Source organism: Lineus longissimus, chromosome 3 (assembly GCF_910592395.1).
Source record: "Lineus longissimus chromosome 3, tnLinLong1.2, whole genome shotgun sequence".
Taxonomy (NCBI): domain Eukaryota; kingdom Metazoa; phylum Nemertea; class Pilidiophora; order Heteronemertea; family Lineidae; genus Lineus; species Lineus longissimus.
Window position 1 is genome coordinate 23,842,321 of NC_088310.1, and position 21,581 is coordinate 23,863,901.

Genomic DNA, 21,581 nt, shown 5'->3' on the forward strand with positions numbered 1-21,581 from the left:
TCTCTTGGTGATTTTTCACGGTCAGAGCCAGGGACAGCCGGAAGATGTTAGGGAGCAGCTTCTATCTTCTCCTAGGCCTAATTCGGAACTCTTCACTCTATCCATCTTATCCTATAGTTGTAAATTACCTAATGAAAAGTATAAAATTGATATTAAGTTGTTGAGTTCGTTCTTTCGGATCTCTCTGTTGACGACCGGCAGTCACTATTCTTATAAACTGCCAGGTTAGCATTTACAGCCTCTGGAGGGGCAAGCCTGACGTTAAACTGGGTATTGGCTGCTGGTTTTATCCCACTTTATTAGAACCAACAGCCCGTATCCAGCGCGCAGCGTTACATGGTAGGAGACAGCGTAGTTACATGGTAGCAGACAGCGTAGTTACATGGTAGCAGACAGCGTAGTAACATGGTAGCAGACAGCGTAGTTACATGGTAGCAGACAGCGTAGTTACATGGTAGCAGACAGCGTAGTTACATGGTAGCAGACAGCGTAGTTACATGGTAGCAGACAGCGTAGTTACAAGGTAGCAGACAGCGTAGTTACATAGTAGCAGACAGCGTAGTTACATGGTAGCAGACAGCGTACATGGTAGCATAGTAGAAGTAAAACTGGATACCGTCACTGTAGTTTACAACAATGTCCAACGGTCCCTATTGTTGGGCTGTTGTGTTGCTCCACCGACGTGCATTTCTGCCCCTCTAGGCTTCATCAGGGTGGCTGGGGTTGACTTGCATCTGTCTTGTTCGAAGTTCACAGTTTGAATGACATCATGACTCAGGGGTGGTTTCTCAATGACGTTGTGACGTTATAGGCTTTGCTGTGACTCTGTTGTTGAAACATTCTGTTGTAGTCAAGCAGGTGGGCTGTCCAAATGATGGATTTATCCCACTTTATTAGAACCAACAGCCCGTATCCAGCGCGCGGCGTTACATGGTAGCAGACAGCGTAGTTACATGGTAGCAGACAGCGTAGTTACATGGTAGCAGACAGCGTAGTTACATGGTAGCAGACAGCGTAGGTACATGGTAGCAGAGCGTAGTTACATGATATTCATAGCAACCGAACTGCTTTGGAGACATTAGTATGCCAAACCCGTTGAGGACACATAAATACTTCACAAAGCTTCATGTAAGACTGTTTGCTTTGGAATGGACATGACGAACAGGTTTAGTTACAGAGTTCTTCAGAATCTCCCACGTCTCATACATATACTATTGGTGAGGTGTTTGTGACACAATGTGCTTCATCGCCAAAGTGGCCACATAAATAAATCCTTAAGAATGTGCAGACTGGTGAAATCCCATATTCTCCATCACCAGACAATGACCGATGAATGCGACGGCGAAAGGTTGAAGCCTTATAGGTATGATGTCACTGTATTAGCCACATGATAGATGGAGATGGAATTGGGAGTCATGCTCATTATTCGAATAGTCAGTTTATATTCATCGGGACGGATTGAGCCCCGACCTTCAGAAATCCCTTGTCTAGACAGTTGTGATATCACAAAAAAAGTATCACTTTTGGACCTCTCTCCTATAGTAATTCCAGGGATACTTATTGAGTTAGGCGCCCAAAATGCGAGATGGTTTACCGACCAAAGGCTATAAAAGTCCTGATATAACAGTCGAGAACATTTTTTTTCTCCTTTAAGTCCACTTCTTGTCAAACACGTACGAGCCCAAAAAAGCAGAAACTATACATGTACAACTTTTTGATACTGTATTGACGCTACATGTAGTTAGCCAATTGAGGGGCGCATGTACAAAAGGTCTCAAGATATGTTCTTATAATTGTTAAGGTCTCGCTTAAAGATATTCTTGATTTGTGCATATAACTTGTAAGTAAAGAAAAACCTCTAAAACGAGCACAAGAACTGAAATTTTTTCTACGTCTACACGTATTTAGTTTTCACATCGCCTGCAGCTATAAACGACCAACATCACTTATAACTCTATCAAGCTTGCGAGGCTGTTTACTCCCCGTTGTCCCTCTGAATGGGTAACAGCATTAGCGCTGGTCTAACATGTAATCTCGGACATTCAATGACATTAACTAATGGCTCTAGAAGATGGGTCATAAATGGCCAGTTGAATTCCAATGAAGCTGGTGATACTGTTGCATCAATAAATAGAACTCCATTAGATTGGTGTTGACAAGTAGAAAAAAAACCTAAGAATTGAGCTTGCAAACTGGTTTTCGATCGATCAGCCGAGTCCACGATCTCATCCAATCATTCAGCATTTGATAAGATTTAGACGACGGTTTTAACTTTTTATCCCGGGTATGTTGACCTTTCCCATTGACAAGTAGAATGAATAATGTTTGAGTCCTGAAAACCGGTTTTTCGATCGATCAGGCAATGTCCATCTGAAGCCAATGATTTAGCGTTTTGGGTTATAAGGGATGTGATTCCAGTGATTTTGACTCCGGATGTAACTTTTTATTCCGCATTTGATTACTCCGCTTTCTAACCGCTGGCCAGGAAGGAGAGCAAATTGCAACAAGACTCGTATAAGATACCATAGTACATTCTTCCCGAGTGTCCGACTTTGATCTGTCACTGACTTCGTGTGACAATGCGAGTGTTTCCCTGATTATACGACATACTAACTGAATGAAACAATGAATGCTAATTCACCGTATTTCCCAATGCGATGATCAATTATTCCCATACAAATAATCCTTTGATTGAGTTGCATCGGAGTGCACATTTCCTACTCTTCCGAGCCGATCCTGGCGATAGTCATCACATCATAAGTACCTCAGCGTCCGTCTTGCCAATAGTTTCTTTCATACGGATGACCAGTAAGCTTCTTATCAAATGCCATTATCTTGTCCGTTACTGATTCGTGCACATCTGCGTCATTTTATCATGTCCAGGTTCTCATTGCCTTGGAGTTGGTGCTACTATCTTAGTCATTGATGTCCGGAGACCGCAGCACATCATTAGAAAGAAGTTTGCCTGTTTATCACCTAAAGACTGCATGCACCTGATCATCCTTTGTCACTTCATTCCGTCTTTGGCGGTGTAACAGTAACCATTGTCCCCTTATTTCCCTACCATGTTGTTTGATGACGTATTGTCTGCTGTTTAATTTGCGCGTATAGGGTCAAAGAGACGAAAGACTTTGCAATAAAAGCGTACCACAGAACCATTTATTTCTTATGCAGGCGCTTGACATGCTATAATAATCGTGTTCTAACGAGGAATATAGCAATAATGCGCCCTTTGATTTATGACTAGCTCACTATGATTTAGAGGGAAACTTGGGTGTAGGATTTAGGTGACCAGGAGGAAAACGCACCTATTCGCCTCCATGCGATTTCTGCAAGTGTTGTGAGGTGGTTTTGTACATGATGTTTTCTTGTGGGGAAGTTGATATTGAGTGTTTCAGTTGTAATCAAAGCCTCCCAGAAACTACTTTCAAAGAAGAGGAGGAACTTCGACATGGCCGAAGTTACGCACTACCGTTTTTCACCTTCGTCATATTGGTATCCTGGCCGAAAATATCCTCTTCCTACAACATTTTGTGCATGCATTCATTCTTTAAAACTAACAGAATGCTTCTTATTTGAATGAATCCCCAATATACACTTATGTGCGAAAAGATATTTCATATTTTCAGGCATATGATGGTGAAGAGAAAATATCATGCAAAAGTCCATTATCAATACTCTTTACGACCTGGCTTCTACTTGCACTACATGGGACAATGGCGTGTTGCATTCTCACTTATAACACCCTGGTAGTCTCGGGGAGCAATTCAGAGAATTCATAAATTTGTAACGGATTCGTAAATCACTGTAATGTCCAAATCGATGGAGGGTTTGCAAATGACAACCGTAAGTTAAATAAATTTCACCAGGCGGTTTTCTGCAAGATTTCTTCTCCTTATCTTTTTTTGCCCATTCACCGTTCACAATGTAAGGATACATATTTTGTTTGTGTATGGTTCAGTCCCGGGTACTCATTAAGGGGCACCTCCCGATTTATATCTTTACTAATTGGTGCTTGGGTTACCATGAGGGCCACTCTGGTGAAAAAAATAACGCAATTTACCTACTTCTTGTGTCAACGTTTTATTTTCAAGGTTTGAGATGAAAAACAGCGTTATCTAGTTCACGTAATAAAAGGTTTTTAAGGAAGCAGATATGACTGCCAATCTAACGTCAGTGCCTCGGCAAATAAACTTATTCCGAAATACAGAGTCAAGTCGCAGTCTTCGTGGGTTACCCTGCATATATATCCCTCTGTAATTAAATCACCAGCTCTGATTGATTCGAAACATTATCATTTGAACATCTTTAGGGAGACATGAACATATTCCATTCTTACTTCGCACTGCCCAAGGGAGAATCGTTCAGCATCAACGCTTGACCCAAAGTGACTCACAAATTAGCATTTAATTAATATTCATCAGTGGCTCGTTCCCGTGGGCCCATTTCATTTGATTAATTGGCAATCTCCTTAGTCTTATTAGATCACAGAAAGTGTCTTTGTTAACTAGCGAATTCGAAAAGTATTGTAAGACTAACTGCTGCCGCGCAATCGCGCATTATAGCAACAGCAACAATGGGTTGCATTGGATGCACTCTTGTTTGCAAGACATCGTTGACTTATTGGGTTCATTGCTCAGCAGGGAAAGCTACAAACTATTGACGACAACAACAACATAGAAAATTCATTTTCAACAGAAACGTTGATGTTCAGCATAGGAAGGTGGCCAGCCTGAATCCGTTGTGAACAATACATCATTGGCGCAATGAGAGGTCTACACGTCCGCTCATCAACGTTCTTCTCGTACCGTCCCAGATGGCGTGGCACCACTGGCATCAGGGTTTTCAGACTACGAAGTAAGAGTATGGTCAAGATTCTAGACTACAACCCAAAAATTCTTTAGCAGCGTAAAAAGCAGCAAGTGATACTCTATCACACCCTGCGCACACTTGATGCCACCAAACCTCATTCGATGAGCCATAAAAACTCAGCGACTCCAGCCTCTCCACAGCTAGTTTATTAGCCAGCGAATCAAACGTGAATCCAAACTTGTCTTCGACGGTGTTTGCTGAAAGCCAAGAACATCAAACCGACAAGAAATGAAATTTTCGCTCGATTTGTTCTCATTATTGCTAATTCCTTACGCCTGGAGGCGCCGAGGAGGGGAGTGTGTTCAGTGCGTTACGTCTATCCTCATGATTACTGGCTAGGGGATGAAAATTCGTTTCTGCTAGATTGCCAACTTTCATTTTTAGGGAATGCGCTTATACGGCACGCCGGTTTTCTTTTGGATGTCGCGGGTCTCAGTGCTATTTAAGAAAAGTCTCTTTGGTGCAGCAATTATTATGGTAGCCACAGCAGAGTTCAGCTCGTTATCATAGTGTTGTATGTCTATAACCTGATGTTTGTAAGGAATCTTATATACAATTGCCCTTTTTTCTTCAGCTCATGACGGTTGCAGTGTGGTCGGCACATGGTGGTTACGGCGTGGTTTTCACAATATTCAGGAATTCCTGTGTCCGTTTTTGCATGTTAAATAAAGTTAAAGTAACGTTTCATATCAGTTCGATGAACATTATTTTCAAATGCATTCTTGCTTTATTTTCCTCTTCATTTATACATTGAAAACTTAGAGAAAAAACACCAAGTTCTTCGCTAAAGATGTCTATTCACGTAAAGCGCCAAATAAATCATTAAAAAGCCACTTTATTGCATAATTCAATTACCGAAGACGCTGAAATAGATTTGGCTCTCCTCCTTCTGTTGTCAATTAGATCATCTCACTCAAAACAAGACTTGGGTAGACACTTTTGCTAATGAATTGCATGGTTGGATTTGTAGCCACATGTACGCCACGCTATCAGAGGTTTTAAAGCAGTCATTTGCATAGAAATACTGCAACTAATGGAAGAGGAAGTTGTTATGTCAGGCAATGAAAGAAGTGAAACTGATACCTTAATAGTTATACCTAAATAACGTTTTCTAATGTTGCTTTCAGATTTCTTTTCTTTCCTTACTTTTCTTGTAAGCTAGCGAATGGTTGCGTTTTACAAGCCTTTCATTTAAGGAAATGAAATACAAAAGAAATTGCATCGACTGCTCCATTGGAGTTGGCGCAAAGAAACTTATGCAGTCGCTTACTATAATTCTTCTGACAAACTAAATCTTCATGTTCCCTACGATGCAATGTACAGTAAGTCTGCCGTACATGTATACTTTGTAATGGCTAGACCTCATTGGGCAATATTCATATTTCCGTACTATCCCCGTGAATCCAATAAATTGTCTCGACAGATATATCGCTGCGATTATTGCAATAATGGCATTCATGAACAGTCAAAATATGATAGATTTAAGCCAGAATGAAATTATTCCTGTCATATTGGACAAAAAGGGATTGGTTGTAATGACATCTCGAATAGGTTGAACGGCCTCGGCCATATCATTTTCCATTCAACACCAGGGCAATTTAATGGTATTCGATTGGCCCCTAATTTGGATAAGGCAAGTTAGATTTATTTGGTAGCGTATGTTCGTCATACCAGGAGATGTTCTTCGGTGGGTTTAAATGAAATTTGTACGCCATCGGAGGTGGTAAAGAAATGTGATTTTACGGTGAATGATTTGTATTTGGTTTTTCTACGATGATTCGATATAGCACCAAGAACCACGAATTACTCCATCTGCCGGGCGAGGCATGCAGAATATGCAGGCAATGATGAAATAAACTGTTTTCAAGGTTTGCGGTCTTGGATACAATCAATTTTTTCACACATCGCCAAGTTATTTAAACAAATTGAACAATTTAGTTAGAAGTTCAATAATTTGTTTTTACAACTGTAGTTGATGTAGCAAAAACACATAAAAACACCTTAGAAATTGTCATGACATCATCTTTGTGAATTTTTTTCAAAAAAAATAAAACATGGTCAAGGAAAAACCTAAAGCAATATCCGTTCACTCCAAATCAGATCATATCGTCATTACATTTGTACAATTGGACAGGCTACGTCATCACCTAGTGAAATCAGTAGCATCATTGACACTAAAGCATGGACGATGTCAAGACATAGCTGGACATAACAAGCAAGAAAACACATATGAGAATGTCATTGCAGGTCAAGCAACATAACTGAGACAGAAAAAAAATCATTATCAGTCACTAACGTGGTCAAGGACAAGGCATCGCTTACAGAAGCTTACAGCAAGGCAAAGCCGAGAGATGTCGAGAAAAAATATCGATGACAGGGGCAGTTCAACAGCCGTCCTCGTCCTATGGATTCCTTCCTCATTATTGAGATCAGGCTAATACAGTTTGCAGACACCCTACCTATCACATGCTCTGCCCTCTTGGCTTCGCTCAAGTCTCCTCATTAGTGACTTGTTCGAGATGGTCGCCGGCTTCTTGCGATCGAGTGGGAAAGTTGTCGATCGCCTCCCCGTATTCAAGGCGACGGCTGCATTCCTTCTGTTGAACCTGCCTCCGCTTTCAGCTTGAAGACTTTCTTGCAGGTTAACAGCAGTATGTAATCTATTCGTTAAAATCAATACCCTACCATGGGTCCACATTGTGCTCGAATTAGTTAGTCGGAAATTTCAAGCAAGTCCGGTGTAGAAGTTTGAAATGTCTGGGGAACAAAGGTTTCTATTGCCATTCCTTTGCTTCAAGTTGCCTCCCAATCACTGTTAGCCATTCCTTTCTTCAACCTTCATCTTCCACTCAACCAAATCAACCCAATTTCCTCATTCCTGTTCTCCCCGAATGAGCCAGTAGGGATTGACGCCCGGTCGCAGCTGCGCTGTACCTATCACACAATTACTTGTAGCCGTCTTCTCCCCATCCCTGAGGGCCCGCCTTCTCCCGTGTATCAACATAATGATCATTACACGAGGTACTTGACAAAACTCAAGCAGATCATCGACCACCTTCCTGCACTCTGACGTGGGAAGAATAATAGATACTCACAATCGCCATGCCTCCCAAAAGAGTCCAGACCTGGTAATGAATTTTGAGCTATCATAATTATAAATGACTTACCAAATATCACGTTAGACCTGATTTTCAGTAAAATATTTCAAATTATCAAAAATTGCAATGGGATAGCACCCACAACGGTTGTCATTAAACTTTGGAGCAGAAAATATAAAACTTGAAAACTTATCCCATAATAAAATGAATGTTACGAGGCTAATTAAGGAAATGTATTACATGTCTGTATTGTATGTATTCTTCATTGCACTAAATTCCCACAAGGGCTCATTTTCCTTCCTTGGAGGGCAAAATTCAACGCCTTAAGAAGGCACATTCTGCCTAGCCATCACCTGAATAGCATGTTCATAGACATTATTGCCGGTTTTCAAATATCAAAGGCAACGATATGAATAAAATTATTTTCTTAATTGATCGATCTAAATTTGAAATGAGTTTTAACGAGAATGTGTTGAGACTTGTTGAGTTATCGGCAGAATAAATCATTTTATCAGAGCGAAGGAAGATTTGCTAATAGTTTAAATTAGTTAGCTCCACCTATGCCGGCTGCGTCCATGCCAAAACCAACACATTTGAATGGGAGTTTTTTCAAAAATCAAAAATTGTGTTTTCTACTCATTAGAGGGTCAGGGAGGTGAAATATAGCCATGAACAAAATCGGTTTTTTAGGAGGTCATGTCTTCCTACATGCGGAGTCATTTCGAACCGACTCCATGTCAGGTTGTGGATCTGTTGTCCACTGCACTTTACGACATGGTCAGTCACTAAGAAAGATACTCTTTTATCAAAGAGCATCTCCTGGAAAAGACCCGGAAAATGAGATCCAACAGATATCTCCCTATCTAACAACGGCCACCATAGCAATCAAAGGGAGTCACTGATGTTATCACTGAACGACAGAACGATAATAAATAGCTGATAAAGAAACCCGACATCAACCGAGGCGAATATATTGTAACTCAAAAAAAGGAAAAACAAAAAACAAAAATCCATGGAAACGAAAGGAATATAAGACTTCTGCCATATTTTATTCGTTGTGGTCTTCGTAAGGTGATGTGGGCGGATTCTTTTGTGCCATGTACTCCAGGTTGCAACTATTTCAATTTGATTATCATAAGGCTACTTTGCTTATTTCCACAAAGTAAGGCATGCAACCAAAGCGTAGAGAACTCTTTTAAGTAGATTATCCTCTTTGTAATGTAGAATCTTACCCGTCTCGTGACCAAATACGCAACCCAAAACCTTGCTGAATGTACCGATTTAAGGGCGTCATTGCTGCCAACGCTGCCGCCGAAGATCACCGGCCCAATGCTACATGTAATTCAACTGGCGGCGAGACCGGATATCTGAATGGTTTCCTAGCATATTGATCGATGAGCGGTGTGATCGATCGCTAGTCGCTCAAGGGAGATCAATAACGAATCAATGGACTCCAACGTCGTGTCAAATAGGACACTTTATGACCAGTTCCGGTGTCGTTCTGACAAGAAACAGTCCTAACTGTCACGAGGCACGCATCTGTCGCAACATTTACCGTTACCTTTCTACACCTTCTGCTTCGGCCGGGATTCATCAAGATTACCGGAATCGTTCAGATTGGTGCTCATATGTTTCGAGATGAAATTTAATGATGTGCTGGTTTGCGAGGGGTGTATTTCGATCGCCTTCGCGATGATGCCGTTACATGTAGATGCATGAAAGAAGCTGTTTTCGATGACGAACGAAAAGAAGCTCTCTTTGAATACCAGAAGGAAACATTGTTCTGAAAGTGTTTGCTTCAAGCGACAAGTTAAAACACATCGTCATCAGCGTTACAAGACTATAGTTCCGTTCGGTACGTGGGCGCCTGCTGAATACAAATGATGATTAAATCGGAGAGGCAGCTCAGCCATGAACGGTTACATACGTGCCCGAACCTTTTGCAGTTGTTTTAAAACCCCAATCGCACATTTCAACGCGGTAATGAACCGAACGAAGTAACGTATTGGCATTTCTAGCTTCTAATACATGTACTTTCCAACTGATTTAGGAGAATGTTGCAAGTCCTAAGTTAATTGGCTCATTCAGACTCAATTGCTTTACGACTTGTTTTAAGCATTTTTTCCTTCCAAACTTTAGTTACTTTTGCTATTTTATACACGCAAGTGACCTGTCTCACAGCGATGCACTACAGTTTCCTGGAACGCCATGGTTCAAAATTGTTTTTTTCAACATTTCTTTCTAATATTTGAAAAGAGTTCGGATCATATGGATGACGATGACTGTTTGCCAGTAGATATTCAGACAGCGTGGTCAGGAAAGAATTCGATATATTGATCAACAAGTTAACTTCCAGTAGCATCCAGAAGTATTGCTTTTCCTAGGACGTAGTGCATTCTCGCGCAGACGTACCGTGAATGAATCAATCTTGCACTGAAATTTCGCATCACAAAATCAGCATCATGCTATCTCCTCTCCTACTCCTTCCCCGTAATGAAAGGAGTAAAAACCTGAGGCACGAACCAGGCAATATCCAATATTCTGATTGCTTTCTCCAAGAATCAATCCGTTCTCCTATAACGACATGTTATCCTATAAATCAGCTTTCGATTTTTTTTTCTCCTGAAGACCAGCATGGTGACAGCGCCAATTTCGTGAAGTTATAACACAGGTTTATTGGAACTGATTGACATAAAGGGTGTTTTAAACTCATGCAACACAGGTCGTTAGTTGCTCCTCGCCACCATCCGGTGAATAGATGATATTTCTCCTGCTGAAACCAGGAGTCGACTGATATTGGCGTTCAGTCAGTCAGTTGTACACACGCTACGTGACATTTCACCATTGTCTTAGTATCTAGTATGCTTATTAATTGTAGCAGCCCCCCCCCCCCCGTACAAAAATATGTTTTTTATCGAAAGCCTGCAAATAACGCCTTGTGACTGGCTAAATCGACTACTTACCGGTGATGCAGAAACCAGCACTCCGTATTGGACAACACGGCAAAAAAATCTCGCCAAATTCAGCTTTCGAAAATCCCTGAATTGATCGAGATTGATTTCATTTCTGATCAGAATGCCCAGCAATTAGCATTATCGATGCATCCCTAGAGTTAATCAATTAACTTTCACTCCTGACAGCTAAGATACTAATTACGGAGGTCTCGACATATTAATTATTCTATGCGACTTGACGAAGACATCGTGTCGCCATGAAAGTGATTTACCGTGCTATTGATCTTTTTCGGGGCTTTGCATCAAAAAGGTCTTCAGCCCAAGTCTTCAGCCTTTATATCTAAGAGCGTTACTCTGGATGATGGGCTGACGATCGTTAAAAGATAACCGTTTATCGGAGCACACTACGTAAAACCATATGCACTACGGCAATTTCGTTATTGATCTTGACTTCGCAAATGTCGTACAATGTGTGTCTGGGGTACATGAAGACTCAAATTATTGGTCGATCGAGCTCTGGTGGGAAAAAAATCGATAACCATTTTTTAGTTCATTTCATACCCATATCGGTCTATCTTTATATATTTTTTGTACGTCCTGATTAAAGCGGGGGGGGGGATCAACTCCATATCTTCAGACTGAGTTCCCTCAACAGCTAGCCGGGCAACTACTGATATTCTTACGACAGTCAGTCAATGCCGCTAGTTAGCAAGCCCAACTGATGCATCTTAATTTAGGCTACTCTCGACTTATGCATGCGCATGATTCGGAGTACAAATGTCAGCCCAAATTTAATTAGCGGAGTGTCGGAGTGTCCCATGAGTGATGAATGAGCCTCAACGTGAAAATGTGCTCTCATGTTGCTCCAAGAGTCGTGGTCAGAATAATTTTATCGGTACGGATGGATGAACCTCGGTTAATACCGCTGACGTACCGGTGGTCAGACTCTGGCCAATTTGACCATGCAGCGGGACTTGATCAATGGAAGCTAACTCTGAGAGGAAGTAATATACTCCTGGGCTGAAATGTTTGTTGTCTTGAATCTGTGCAGTCTATTTTAGTAGAGCTGATTTCTCGGCGATGGCATAGGACTAACCAATGATCTGTTTTGCCCCAGGTAGGAGAATGAAGTCCTATATCCGGTTTCACGATATTCCAAAATTCCATCGGTGTGATACATCATGCAATCACATTAAAAACTGTTTGCCAGTAGTGGATCCAGAAATCTTTAGAATGGGTGGGATTAGTGAAGGTGCCATCTTGGAAACCAGGTTGGCCCTGACCAAGAAATAATTTGATTTATAAGTGTAAAATAAATATGTGGTTTTCCGGCCATCTCTGCGACCTGCAGCACTTGAAATCGTTTCTCTGTGGAGGCGGTTGGGGTGGGGGTGGGGGTGTGGGGGGGGGACTTGTTAAACTAAACCGATCTTCAAATAATCCATAAGGCCATTCTACCTTGCTGCAAAACTTATGATAAGTGGCTGCAGGTGGAATCAGAAAAGGCCGACCGTGTATTGGTATAAGTGGAGGCAGTGTAGTGTGTAAATCGAACTTTTCGAGAGTGATCCTCACGCTCAGAGACCGAAGGACGAGACACGCTGTGAAATGCTTTGATATGGCAACTTTTATTAGGCAAGTACATGTCTATATGAATACTGCAAAACTGGAAAATAATAGGCAGGTTTCGCAATCCTGACGAACAACGAACTACGAAGGTCTGTCGACTCATAAAGTCCTTTGTAAATTCATTTACGCGCAAAACGAATCATCTTCTGCACTACGTTGTACAAGGAATCGGGGAAATTGTCAAAGAAAGTCGTCTCTTAAGTGTATCACATACTTTACTTCGTCGTTCGTAGCTCTTCGTGAGGATTGCGAAACCTGCCTAATAACGCAACGTGTACAACAACGCAACGTTTACCACAACGCAACGTTACTGCTAACGCCGCTCGGACAATCGGGCCAAGGGATCAGATGCGGGGTGGGGTGGAGGGTGTTGTAGTGTCGATAAGGATGGGAAGCGGTGGGGAGACAAATGCAAATGGCAATGACACGATAACAATTGAACAATGTACAGGTCGCTTTCAAGGTGGCAAGAATCGATTGCCGAACAAAACAATGGCATAGTCGGTTAACACCAATGGAGCATTCTTATATTTTACCACAAAACCGCTCAATCAAAATGGTGCAGAGACTTAATATTGACGTTTATTGTCTTCAAGAGGAAATTGTTTCAAAACTGATATGGGCCTAAAATATCAATCATATCCTACCTAAAACATTCTCTGGGCCTGCTGTTAAATTAGGCCTGCCTTAAGAAAAAGAAAGAAAAACTAATGCAGATATTTTGAGAAAACTAAGCCTTTAGAGTAATGATATTGATCTACAACAAATTCCTCTTGAAAACAAATGATATGTCAATAAGGCGCGTCCGTGCATTATTTTGATTGATTAAATGTGGCACAAAAATGCAATGTCGAAACACTTTTTTGCTGTGACCGAGACAAGTACCCAGACTAATAACTCCATTGCTGTTGCACCTCGTGCTGTGAAATAGATCAGTCGTTATCACGTCAGAACCATCGCCAAAAGGCAAATTAATTGCCACATTGAAAACGGAACAAGAAATAGCAATGTTCTGGATCAGCGAGAACATACACAAAGTGCTATTGATTTCAGCACAATGGGGATTAAGCACATTTTTTGCAAAGGTTCACTTGAAACAAAGAGTAACAATGTTTGATTGAATTTTCATGAGAGTCAACCCAACATCATAAATTACAATGGTACATTCCGATAGGAACTGGTGTTCCCTGATCAGGACCCTTGACTTCTGGCCTGGAATAGAAAGGGAAGTAACATTGAAATATACAAGTTTAGAAATGAAAGTGAGCGCTTTTCATGAGGTTTTTAGTTTTTTATCTTCTAATACAGCAGATCATGTATTATACGTCTATACATATGTTTATGTCTGTGACAGCCTCATTGGCACTAATAAGATGAATAAATTAAATTGAATTGTGTCAGGCAACGGTGGTCAACCTGCCTCGGGTTCACATGATGACGGACCTGAAACCTCATTTTTCATCAACTGTAGCCATCTTATCGAGTTTTATCTCATTTACCTCAATTGTGTTCCACAAATCTAGCATCCTGAATATTTATCACCAACTGATGCGGGATGGGCAACTTGGTACCAAGGCCTGCTCTTACGATCCACCAGGAAACTTGTCCTCACACTGATAACTTTCCACGCAGAAGTGGTTTCTGTCGCGTTTGCACGATAGTGAAACCACACGAGATAGAGCAATTATTCACCTGAAAAATTTGGAGACAATTCGAATGCTGCTTGAGTCAACAATGGGCGATCTGTTCAGGAGAGGTCTTTCAAATCGCCCTTTGTTTCAAACCAACGAGAGCTGGACAGACAGTTCCAGCTGCTCGTTGCAGATTTCCTTTTTCCAATTCATCCATCGCTTTTTTTCTCGACCACACTTGCATAGTTATATTAACAGTCCGCATTATTGTTTGCTTATCATAAATATACTTAAAGGTCACGTGCAGGTCTTATTGGTAATTGCTGGGGTGAAACTTGGTACTGCTGGACAGACTTACATGTCCACAAAACGCAGAATCACTGCTGGACTGATTTACAAGTCCACAAAACGCAGAATCGGACATGGACATCAATACCCCAGCAAGAACCCAATGTAACCCAAGAAAATAGGGCCGTTTATAATGTTTGAGACATGTTTATACAATAACAATACTGAAGCTATTGCCTGCAGTGACCTTGGTAATGATTTTTTGTGGGAGGGGCCAGGGACCGTGACTATTGATAAAGTCCTCACGATATTATATTCGTCAACAATTGGGCACAGACTTTCAGATATTTTCGTGACTGACCTATATTACCAGTACAGTCCAATATATATTTCCTTTTTTCGTGACTGACCTCTATTACCAGTACAGTCCAATATATATTTCCTTTTTTCGTGACTGACCTCTATTACCAGTACAGTCCAATATATATTTCCTATTTCGTGACCGACCTATATTACCAGTACAGTCCAATATGTATTTCATTTTCGTGACTGACCTATATTACCAGTACAGTCCAATATGTATTTCATTTTTCGTGACTGACCTATATTACCAGTACAGTCCAATGATACTATCATCGATATTTTTCGTTTAGTCTGTATATTATTCTAGGGCTGGGGTGGGGACGGGGAAATTCTCCAGTGACAAACTTTTTGATTTTGTCATTCTGGTAAAGAAAAACATGTCCTAAGAGGAAATTTATTCTCATAACTTTTTACAATGCTCGAAAAATGCTTTAAAAATGTACATGTGACGAGTCGCCACATGTACTGACTATACCTGTGGATCTGAATATATATATCATGATTGAAAACCTCGGGGAAATTAAACCAACTTGAAGACAAAAAGGGTTCCATGCCCTGGGTTTCCATGTACCGCGGACGATGCTAACGATAGGATTTAGCTGACAGTATTTGGCCACATCAACCCCTCCTGTCCAAAGACGCGGGGGTCGTCAGATCAATTTGAAACCGCCATGGACATCACTTCTTCCCCCTCACAAGTCGGTCGCGATGACCTCCATGTGCAAACCATATTGGCTGTGGATGCCCTGGTAACCCATGTCGCCTAACCCGACATAGCGCGCTGCCTGATTAGAAGTTACCGCCTCTGAGACCCAGGGTTGAGACACTGGGGTCTGCCCCTAGCTGACAGGTGGCTGGAGATCCATATCATAGAGCATACCAACCGTACATAACCGGCTGGACTGGTACACCCTATCAGGCTCAGACTCCCCAACGGAGTCTATTGAGCGCAGCCGCAGCGCCAGTTAATATGGATGGATTTACGTCGTCAAATTTCTGTCGACCTGATGAGCATTCGTTCACGGCACACAGAGTTTATCGGGGTTGGGGGCGAAGAGACAAGACCAGGAACTCCTATGGGGTCGCGGGCGCAATGCAACCCGAGGAACGAGATGCACCCAAAGTACAAGCTCGAAAATAACTGGCTCATCTTTCGCCATAGGTATCAAGTATGAACCAATTTTACAGACAGGCGTCATTAACGTTGGGTAACACCTCACAAGGAGTAATGCCAAGCAGTTTTTATGACCTCATATTTAGCGAAAAGGTGTTACAATATTGATAATATATCAGATCCAATACCAGTCCCTTGACCAAACCCAACCATTTCTTGAAAGTTCAAGGGGGCGTCAGGGCTTCTGAAAGAAAAATTATTGGCATGATAGCTACAGTAGATAAATCGAAGTGATAGAAGGGCTAACTCGTTATCTGAAAAGGGTAAGCAGGCGTGTTGAGTGTTATAGTTACACGCAACAAGGTCACATATCCATCCATGGCCTGCAAGTGTCGCCAACCCAACACTTTTCTCAACTAGAGCTACATGTAGTTTTCTTCACGATCACTTGGAAGGGCGGCTGTATTTTCATTCTTAACTTCACATTATTTCTCCCACTTTTTTTGGGAATGAGACAAAACCAATTGATCAGGTCGAGTTCAATCCATTGTTTTTCCTACAATTAATGACCTGGGCCATGATGCCATCCATGCCCGTTTCAAGAAATTCCTCTTGGTAGAAGGCCTATTTGATAGCAATCCTGTAATTGTCCCTACAGCACCCAGACAGTCCCTTTCACTGGCAGTGGTTCAAGGGGGGTACAAGAGCCCCGGTACAGGTGAGGGGCTACAAAAGCCCCGGTATGCAGTTGGATATTAAAATGGTAACAAAATGGCCAAAATTTATCTTCGCACACCATCTTTATACTTGTATAGGGGCTGTAGTTTAAACCCAATTGTGACCAGAATACACGGTCCTGCTGGAAGCCATTTTTGTAGGAACATATCTCATGCCAGAGTTGTCCCTTTAATACCACTGAATACAAGAAGGGGCATCACTAAATAATGGTAATTTCATAACACAAGCCTGGGAACAACTGGCAGGGTTTATCAAAGCTCTGGGATGCCGATCTCCCATGGGATAGGATACATTGATACTCGATCGCGGCACAGATAGCAACACCGAGATCAAATGAGACGATTGGTAATTTCTGCCATGTCTTTATGTAAATGTCTTTGAACTACTTCGATTTTATGCCTCATCTTTCTGCGATGGTCAAGGTCCTCATCATACATATCACATGTCACAGTATCAAGGGCCGATTGGGTTCAGAGATAGAATGTGTTATGAGCACGTGACCCATTGCGCCAAGCACGTGGCGTGTGACGTCATAAAACATGGCAGACATGACCGATCGTCTATTTCCTTGCTTCCAGAACGATATAGTACCATAGATGGGGTATGGGCTAACAGTGGCCTCGTTGCAAAGGTCAGCTGAGCCGAGTGCGGAAATATTCAGGACAGCAGTAGCGGATTTAGGGTCACGCATCAATCATCCCTTTTTGTCAGAGAAATGAACTTTCAGGGCACCTCTGCTCAAGAATTGAAGATTTTTACAAACCCCTCGTTTTCAGGATTGCACCTTCGGTTCTATTATGAGTTCTCATTGGTGGGCAGCCCCCCCCCCCCCCCGCTCCTTTCCCAAATTTCTGGATCCGCCACTGCCACAGAGATGAAACATTTCATAAGTATACATGTATGTGTGGTCAAGGAAGTCTTCAAATGGTCTTTCGACTGAGAAAAATAACCTACCGTGATGGTGTTCACGTCGTATCTTGTCATAAACCGGTTTGGCAGCTATGGTTGAGCAGCATAATGTGTGCTAGACATGACAACATGTCTGTTATCTGCAAAGAATGAAAATGACAAGATAAGATTGTACACAGTATCAAACAATACTTGTAAAAGTTGTGGAGAAATCAGGCTGAACTTACCAATGCTGAACCAGCGCTTCAACCATAGAACATGTGCCTTGTTGGCGTCGACACAACTGAACGCTTGTGTTCCCAAAACCGGTCTGTCGTACCAGCAGCACAGCCAAATTCAACGGCCGTAATTAAGAACGTTACGTCTGAGAAATGACCTAACCACAAATCTTTTCAAATTGTGATTTTCAATCAAATTAAATTGACCCATTCACCCATTTACCCATTGACCCATTCACGAAAATGCTCAAGATTTAACGCTGACGGGTCAAATGAATTAACCTCACAGGTGAAGTAATGAGCTCACGGTCGGATGAATACGAGTGGGACAGAAAGTGACATATCTTCGCTGAACCTTGACATTTATGGTATTTTCAAACGAGTCTACGTGACACAACATGATTGTTGAAATTTATAGCCAGAACTCATTTACACAATGCCAATGTTTTAAAATTCAAGTTCAATTATGCGCACATGTCGTCAGAGCGATTGAAAGTGTTTTTTAGTATCAGCAACTCTCTCGTAGCAATGAACCTTATTACCGCCTCTTCGTCACGGATGTTTTTTATACCGCGGGAAATCACTCGTTTCGAGTATAGACATCCAGAAATGATTGTAGCTGACTGCGGCACGGGGTCGGGCCCTTGACACATCTTGAGAGTTCCCTAACGGTCCATTTCCATGATGAGTGATGATCTCGTCGCTTGGCTTAGGAGCATGTTTTTTCGTGATCCCCTTAGGGCACGTAAGAGAAATCAATCTGACCTGCGGAAGGAAGGCTTCAACTCAAATCAAGGACAAATAGATGTAAACGTATCTTAGAATTGCTACATGTATAGCGGCAGGAATCTATGGCAATTCTTGATAAAGGTGATATCAGTGATCAAGAAATAGGACAATACTTGGTTCGGTTCTAAGAAAGAATCCTCGTCACTGCAACTACTCCTTTTTGTCTAAAGTCAATCTGATGCCCACTAACTGTCAGAATCCTGCTGATTCCATCCCATTAAAACTAAAACCACGATGGCTTCTAACCAAAATGAATAGCAGCGCAAGTCACCAGGGAGTAAATTGATCCAATTTTGAGAGCTTTGGGGTTGAATGCAAACTATTGGAATAAAACTGTTTCGAACATCTTCACAATGGCAAAAACTGTATCCGTATGGGCACAGCCATCCAAATGGGAGATTTTCCATCTGGATTGGCGGATATCCGGATGAGCGCAGTGCAGTTGCCTGCCACCAGGCTGAGCGTGATTGTTGAAATAAACCCGGGCCTTTCTTGTAAAGATAAATCTCAACAACTTTTAAAAATCTCGTGATTTACAGTGATAAACTCCAATCTTGACAAATTCACCTGACCTATCCCTCTAACGACCATCTGTCTTCTTCAGCAATGCAATCTCTTACGGCTGAACTGATAATCAAGCCCGGGTGCGCCTTATCAGGACCATCTTTAATCAAGTATGTTTAAGTAATTGACTGTCAAAGAACTCAATTTTCTCCTGCTTCAAATTGAAATCTCATGTCATTGGGACTAAACGGACATAGGTCAATTGATATGCTCTAAGGTGAACGAGCAGATGATGTTTCTTAATGGGTTCAGGTGGAATTGACTCCAGGAAGATGGCTACTGGTCACGATTTGGGTATGCCTCCCGGGATTGAGATTGAGCTGGAGAGAGGCTCGTCTTGCCGCGAAAGGTTGTCGCCTCAGGCATGACAAGAGATAACACATCAGCCATTTCGAGATTTCAAAAGGCAACACTGTTGATATATGTTGACGAATTGTCCAATAGGAAGCACTCAGTCATGTTTCTGCGATGCGCTGATTAAAACGTGACCTCTTTCAAGGTCACCGTACATAGATTTTTCATTAATGGCGTTTTCTCACTTTTTCGACCTCAATGACTTCAAGGAGACTCCCGAAAACGCAGTTACTTAACTAACTTAGTTTTTACGCCATTCTCACAAAACCAGCTGTTTTTAATGGTATTTGACAAACATATGATCTCCTTGACTTGGTTGGGTGTCAGCTTCATCGTCTGACATGCCGTGATGTCATGTACATTATACATATAGTTTGTGAACCGAATCGACGCTTTTTTCAAATAAATCATGATATTTACTAAAATTTCCTATGCTTTCTCTCTTTTCAGGTAAGTGTGATTGGTAATGGCTCATATTCGGCACTTGAGAACGGTAAAGTATAATGGGTAAGAGTCAACTACATGTATAATGGTCCGACAGAGTATCATAGGTCACAATTAGGTATCTTTGATGTCGGAGAGAGGACGGTAATGTATAATGGGTGACGGTAAAATAAAATGGGTGACGGTAGAATATGATTTTTTAGGGTAAAGCAAAATGATGACGGTTAAGTACGTGTATAATGGGTGACGGTAAAGTAAAATGGTTGAGGGTAACGTATTATGTAAATTGATGTCGGATAATGTTAATGATTAAGGTAAAAAATCATAAAACTAAGGTGAATGTAATACGAGGAAAGTTTTACGATGTTCATTTATATAGGTAGCAGACCATTGAATATAATTATACCATCAGATCAATTGATGTACCATTTTAGCTACTCAAGGATCTAACGTTGGGGTAAATAAAGGAATGCACTCTTGATATCCATTTGTGCTGTACATATATATAGGAACAGCAGGTACGTTTCCAGTGAGTGTCACAATCTATCGCGAGGCGGTTGATTCACCTGCCTACTAGCTTCCAGCGAGAGCTCTCCAATTCGCACGCACAGTATCCATATCTTCTTCATTGGGTCACTTAAAACAGCAAGAAAATGTAATACCATAAGATGGTTACATGAACAATTTAGGATTCAAGGTCAAGGTTATTTCACCCAAGAATTTCTAACTTCATAGTCACAAAATAATGTTATATAGTTGGATACCTATATAATCATTTTTCATTAACAATTTTGCTATTTAACAATGAAAATTACCACTTCAGTTGGTGAAATCACCTAAAATATATGTTGCCAAGTGGAAAGACTCGTTTTCGAAAGTTATGCCCGGAGAGGAAGATACGCAATATAGATAACCGTCACGTAGATCACCATCACCATCTCTGAATTCTATCGTTCGAGTGCTATCCGCAGACCCCTCGTCAGCCTGTTCGGCCTTCATTTCATTGACTTCGAAATGTGCAAGGCTTTTAGTATGCATATTACCAACAATTAATCAAAAAACAAATATTTGGCAGGTTAGAAACTCCAAAGCCTTTTTTCAGCGGCACCGATGCTTTCCTGATCTCAGATAATTACTTTAGATGCTTATAGTCTACTTTTTTATATCTATTTTTTTAATTTCCTCTTCTAGCATGTTTTTGTTTTTCCCACCCTTTAAACCCAATCACCCCAGGATTTTATAGGTCCACAGAGAACGACCTGGCCGGGATTTAACTGTTTTAGCATGGTTTTGATCGATCGAATCCTATGGCCTAGTATAATGACGCCAATTAATATGGTTCTTGAGACTGTCTCATCATGTTCATTTACATGCATCATCAGCTGTTTTACAGTAAAGCGTGTATTTGGCTACTTGTGTTGACAATCTGAAAAGATTTGGATTTTAGAGCTCCGGAACAATTTGAAAATTAGATTCTCTCTAATGCATTTTCCCAGTATTTCAGTCAATAAATTTGTCAGAATGCTGGGGAGTAAATTAGTTGATTGACTTTTGAAGATGGCTGGTCTGCCAGAAATATGGGAGGGGAGTGTGCGTACGTTCTGGATTCGTGCCTG

The 21,581-nt window shown here is 41.4% G+C and overlaps 1 protein-coding gene across 7 annotated transcripts in view; it reads left to right on the forward strand.

Moving 5' to 3' along the window:
• Positions 1-21,581, forward strand: part of LOC135484288 (uncharacterized) — a 111,185-nt gene that overhangs the window by 73,996 nt on the left and 15,608 nt on the right. The gene's annotated exons all lie outside the window — the stretch shown is intronic.